We start from the raw sequence: 6,756 nt of genomic DNA on the forward strand, positions 1-6,756 counted from the left end.
ATCAAATCAAGAAAAGTAAAGACAAGTCAAAAAAAAAAAAAAAAAGTTATATGACTAGCTGGAACTTTTTAATGAAAAATTAACATTTTGAAATCAAGTGCTTGAAATTCATATGAGATCGCACTTAGATCAAACCTTGAAAAGATTTTTTTTGTGTGAAGACAAATATGCACATATGAAAAGTCTTTCTAAAAGATAGACCTTGAAATTTGGTTTTATCTGCAAATTATTTTTTAGGATATAGGCATTAAATTCCATGTACAATGAAGACTAAAGTGAGATTCCAAACCTCTAGCAATAGAATTAATAATACTATGGAAAAAATAGTGGGATGAATGTTATTAGCAATAGGTCTCCCAGTTTTCTGATGACATTTTCAAAGGCAAGTCTATTTTTGCAGACCTGGTGGTTTGTGTATTCACTTCCTTACCATTATAAGGAAAAATCCAGGCTTTAATAAGTCAGCTCTCTCCTCTCTGTCTCTTGTCATATTTACAAATCAGTAGTACAAAAAGTCTGGCAACAAAGAGCAGTATTTGAGATCTATGTGCATAGCATTTTTTTTCTATTGGTATTGTTGAGTTTCTATCTGCTCTTTTTCCTGTGGATGTTGTGACAGGGATTATATCTGAGCCTTTATTCACCCCAGTGTTGTACATGGCTCCTGTGGGATCCAGAAGATGGGATTCTGCAGGCAGCTATGTCATGGAGGAGTCCCAGCCCTCCCACAGCCCTGTAGAGGCAGAGCTGTAGTCCTGGGGCTGCTGCCTCCTTTCTGGCTCCATGCTTCCTCCATGGAGGTGGCAGAGATGCCCCAGTCTCTTGCAGATGGGAGGGAAGATATCAGCATCCACAGTTTCACTATTTATCTATCTTCTACCTGTTCGTCAGCATGCAGTTCTCCAGCAGAATTGCTGGGATGAGACCTTGTTTCCTTTGAACAGACATCTGGGAATGACTCTGTGCTCTTCTTCTCAAGTTAGTCCATAGATGATTTATAGTTAAGATGGTCTAAGTATTTTATTGGATATTAAGTTACGTTTTCTGTACCTCATGTTAGAAAGACTTTAAGCTAGTCTATAGAATCAAGCCTTTGTACCTCACTGACAAGAAGCAAGGCTTTTCAAGGGCAATTAAGTACTGAGTGGTTGTTTTTTTTCTTTATACTACATTTGAACAAGGTGTTACTGTAACCCTGACTCACCGGGGGAGGAAGAGGAAATTGGTGTTTTCTGTGCTCTGTGTCCTGTCTCTGAGGTGTTGGTGGAGCTGTTGTTTTAGTACACTTGTCAGTAATGCATAAAGGTACCTAGCTGTTCATATAGTTGTAACCGTTTGTTCAGCATTTCCCTGGATTATTGGGGTTTACCCAATGATAAGTTTTAAGCCTAAACTTAAAATGAAAAAAAAAAAAAAAAAAAAAAAAAAAAAATTACCCTCACAACCCGCTCATATTGTAAAATGCTTGTCATGTTTATAGATAGCAATTTTGTGCCAACAAGAGATGATGGTGTTCAACAAGCAAGCAAGAGCATCCACATCAAAGGGTGACATTTCTGCTGTCCTGCCTCAGAACTATACCAGGCAAAGCCAGCTGAAGTTATGCACTGATAGTTTCTGGGGAAATATGAGATTAATCTGTTATGAATGTGTACCATGGCTGAACCACCAGGTAGGGACTGCTGTGCTGGTAGTGTGTTATATACGTTGCCCTTAGGGCATAGGAGTTTTCCCTAGAAATGATGAATTCTTTAGTATTGAGACTGCATGGGAGGAGTAGCCTGTGGATGTATATTGACAGTACTCTCTTGTGCTTCTCCACAGCAGAAGAAAGAACTCCTGTAGTTAACTCAAGTCAGGCTGTGTGATTTGCTTTCTTTTCCCTTCAAAGCATTTAAACTTTTTAAAATACAATCTTTAATATTTCATTATTTCCAGTGAATAAAAAGAAAATTTGCTCTGAAAAAAATGACAATGCATTATTTTGTTTCTTCAAGTTAGCGCTGCCAGTTTCAAAAATTAATGTGTCTGGTATCTTCAGAGAGCAGATTTTGTATTTGTTTGCAGAAGAATGGAAAGTACATTTTCAATAAAACTCCTGTGATGAATAAGTGGCTCAAAAATAGCAGGCTAAAACTTGCTTCTGTGCTGTCACAGCAGAGCCTGCCAAGTAATTTGCCTATATAAACAGTGTAAGAGCAAAAGGGCTATTGTAAAGCTGATTTTATTTTTAGATACAGATTTTATTATTCATTCTTACTTCCTTTCCCACCAAGGGCTTGCTTTCACTGCAAAACAAGGCTATGATGGCAAATGCACACTATCTGATTGCATAAGAGCTCCAGACAAGAAACCTTGCCATTCCCAGGTCTGCTTCTCCAGAACAGGAAGGATACACGTGTGTTTTTGTGCTGAAATTTGATTCACAAAGAATTTGCAAATCATTAACCCTCCTTTGCAGTACCCCAGCACAGTCACATTATTGTGAAGCATAGGAACCCACAGCTTGATTCTGCCCTGATTCTCAACTCTGTACAATGCTGCTTGCTGATGTAAGAGGACTCATTTGCGTGGGTGTTGGGCACAGTAGGAGCTTTGGTACTGAAAAGAGTCTAGAGTTCTGCAAATATATTTCTCGATGTACTTAATCCTCCATCACGAATCCAAAGCAGATGTACACCGTTAATACAGGAATGTTTAAAATTCTTTCTCTACATTATCACTGAAAGCTGCATGTTAGTTTTCCAGTTCTGGAATATAGTAAACAGGGTTTTTTCTAAGCTTGTTTTTGACAGGGTTAAGCTAGCACTATTTCCATATTTCCACAGCATGAGTGCACTCACTCAACATCTCCATCGATTGCCCTGGTTACTTTTAGTGTTCAGACATTTTTGGAGCTGTAGCAGCTGTCTGTGGGGTCTCTATGGAAGAGCCATGCTAGCTAATTTCCAGCCTTGCAACCTTCGTTCATTATTGTGCTTTCCAGGATTTGGCCACTCTTTCATCATTGAAAAGATCCCTAGTTGACTCGTAATTATGTGATCCCTTTCAACACCTATGGATAGGAGAAGGTTTTACTGAAAGAAGTCATGATATCAAAGCACAAAGTAATAACTCTTGCTCAATCTGGCTTCCTTTCACTCGCACACCCTTGTAAGCAGAATGGCCATTGCCATGCTTTTGGCCTACTTTTTACTATTATCTCTTTCCTTCTATGGCCAAGTTTCTGGTTCATGACATTACATACTTTCCTCTAAGCAACATGTTTCTGTTTTCAGAAGACAACAAATGTGATGTTTTTGTTATTATGTGGAGAAGCAACTAAAAAAAAAATCACCAGGCCCATTTCAGAAAAAAAGACAGGAATTACCTTGAATTGTCTAAATCTAATGCAACATGATAAGAGCACATAACATTTTATGTCATCCTTTGCTGAAAAGGGAGAAATGAAAAGTTATTTAATATGAGGGTGGTGGATCATTGGAACAAGTTGCCTAGAGAGGTAGTGGGGGCCTCATCCCTGGAGACATTCAAGATCAGGCTTGATTGGGCTCTGAGCAATGAGTTCTAGTGTTAGATGTCCCTGCTTATTGCAGGAGGATTGGACTAGATTATATTTAGAGGTCCCTTCCAGCCCAAGATATTCTATGAAGTTAATTATTTTTCCAGCATAGACCTGCTTATTCTATGCAATAACAAAGCATTGGGAATCATTTTCTAATTCCATTAATGATGTTATTTTACAAGGTTCTTCTGAATATTTTCTTCAGCTGCAATATATAATCACAATATAGTAAAATTCTTGTACTGATTTTACAAAAAAATTAATTTGTATATAAGAAACAAGTAAGTGGTAAAGTGATTTAATCCCCATTTACTTGTTGTGAGACTTATATCACAGTACATGCAGTTACTGGATTTCACACCACACGACTGGAAGTGAACAAGGTCAGTTAACCTCTAAAGGTTTTCTGGGAAAATTTTACACTGTTATTCCATTTGCAGCTTTCAAATATAATATAAACTTTCTGAAGAATATTAAAAACCACTCCCTACTATTCAGTAAATGCTTTTGAGGCAGATTTCTGCTGAAGATGATACTCAGCAATCGCCCAGAATCTCCCAGAGTGTGCTTGGGGAACATATTTCCACTTCTGTAGAAACATTAGTTGATAAGTAAATGTGAAGGCTTAAAAGAAAGAAAAAAAAAAAAAAAGACAAATCATTTATTTATTACATTGAAGTATCAAATATCTTTAGGAAGCTTACTATCCTGTCCCATAAATTTAAATCTGTTCTCAGAAGTGTTAAGTAAGATATTATCTAAACTCTTTGGAAAATCACTAATAATATTGGAAGCCATAAACATCCATTGCAATCAATTTTTCATTGTCTCTATTACTGTGTGAGTTATGACATCTTGCAAACTCACTGTTTGGATTATCATTTATTTTCTATAATTTCTATTATTTTCTATGTGGATCTATGTTTTGTTAAATGTATCTATTAAATCTATGTGGAGAAAGAAAACCTCTCCATACAACAGGGACCTGTGCCATAATGTTATGGTATTCCTGACTAGATGCTGTCCATCACATGTGGAGAGCTCTGCCATGAGCTAACTTTGCTTGGGAAAACCCTGAAAGAGTAGAAAAGTCTGTTGTATGGTTAGATTTATATAGTGGGAAAAGACAATGTATTTTAAATACTTGCTAATATGAACAATGAAAGTGTTAGCAAATGGAATTAAAGCCATGTGATGACACATACTAGTGCTGCTACAGGACTGCCAAGTAGCTATGTTTATGCAAGCAAGAATATACACTGAATCTGGCTGCAGAGAACCTACTGGAAGTCCCAGCTGGTGGCTACTCTAATGATTCAGAAGTAGCAGGGCTGGGTTAATGTCATGCATTTACATGAATACATAGCTATACCTCTTGGTCTTTAGCCTGCTAAAACATCTACTCTAGCACTGAAACTTCCAGGTCCTTTCCAAAAAATTATCTTGACAGCCTTTCTGAAATTTAATATTAAAAAGTTTGTCTTGTTAATACTTTATAAAAGTGGTAAATAAAACTTATTTGCCGCTTACTTACTGTAATGAGTGCTCTTGGGTTTTTATTGCTTTCTTTTAAAGCTAAATATTTGGGGAAAAAAAAAAGTGATTACAGGATTGATTTGTCCAAGTATATTCATTTACACTGTAACTTTGTATGTCAGGTGTAATAAATACAAACAGTAATAAACCATGGTGTTCACATTCTGTTAGCTATCTGATGAACAGCAGGGTACAGCATTGCAGAAACAGTCTCAAAGGGGCTCAGGAGACTTGTGATAGGTTATTTTCTTGCAAAGTGGATGAGAAGGTGATGATCAAGTAAGAAATTGTGAGCTGATGGACAAAAAAAAAAAAGCCAGCTGGGGGTTAGTGCAGGGAAGAACAGATGTTTTGCAAAGAGATCTGAAGGTGATTAAGGAGGACATCCTTTTGGTCTACAAAGAGCATTATTTCATTTTTAGTAAAGTCTACATAGTACTGCAGGAAGTAAGAGATGGCATGGAACTAAATTCTTTAGCACCAAGGATAGTTTCTAAAGTTGTTAGGATATAAGCTTGTAAATAAGTAAAGCTGTTTATGTTAATGACCCAGACTGTATTTACCACATGTGATTCTGAGTTCATTCTGAATTAAAGCTGATGAGTTCATCAAGAGGCACAGGAGTGTGGGGGTTTTTAGTGGCACTTCTGAAGAGAATTCGAGTGTTTACATATGCGAAATCATACATTCTAAAAAATAAAAACATCTATTAGGCCATTTATAATGGCCACATGCTGTAATGACAAGAAGCTCAGATAGACACAAATATAGATAGATCTTGGTGGATTTCCTTGCAATTATCTCTTCCTGTTTCCTCCCAATAGCAATGCTTGGCTCTTTATTAAAACTGTAAGTAACATCTTCCAGTACGTCTATGAGGAGGCCATTATCTACTGAAAAAGATTAACAGTAAGAAGGAATTAGTATACTCCTCTTTGAGAGAGAGATAGGAAGCTGCAAGGTTATGTAGGCAGCAGCTAATGGCCTTCAGCAGGCTTTGCACACTTGGTCTGGTGTGCTTTTGTCACCAGTAACCCAAGGAGGGTTACTTCATTTGACACTAAGGACCAAGCAAGACAGCTCTGTAAGGAGCTCTCGCATTAAAGCAGATCTGTGGCAGCGTTCAGTGCTTCCCACTTGCCATTTCCAGGGCAGGTCTCAGAAACTGTTGAATGTCAGGCTTGCAAGAGCAAGAAAATCTCTGCTGACCTGTCTGAGACTAGGACACTGTGTCCTCACTCAGTGCTTTACGCTCTTTAGGGATTTTCCACGTGTTAATCCCATGGGAGAACCAGCTGCTATAAATGACATTACTAAAAATTTTATGGCTTTTGGGTTCCTTCTTAGAATTAGAGGACAGAAGTTTCCAAAACATGAGAACACCATCAGCATTGCCACAGTATAACTAATTCTTCTATATCTTTTTCATGTGGTAGGAAGAAAGAAAGAGAAAAATGTGGCTGAAACCTTTCCAGATAAAATAACCTTCCTGTTTATGCTGATGGATTTTGCTGGAATGCTTACTCTGAGATGATTAAGTGGAATCCTCTGGTTTAGTGTTTCATTTTTTATTCAGATAGTAAAAGTAACCTTTGAAGATAGACTAAAAGTTTCTCTATGGACTGATTTTTACAAACTTGGTCCCGTAACACTCT

This window comes from Chaetura pelagica, unplaced genomic scaffold (assembly GCF_000747805.2).
Source record: "Chaetura pelagica isolate M959 unplaced genomic scaffold, ChaPel_1.0 scaffold216, whole genome shotgun sequence".
NCBI classification, from domain to species: domain Eukaryota; kingdom Metazoa; phylum Chordata; class Aves; order Apodiformes; family Apodidae; genus Chaetura; species Chaetura pelagica.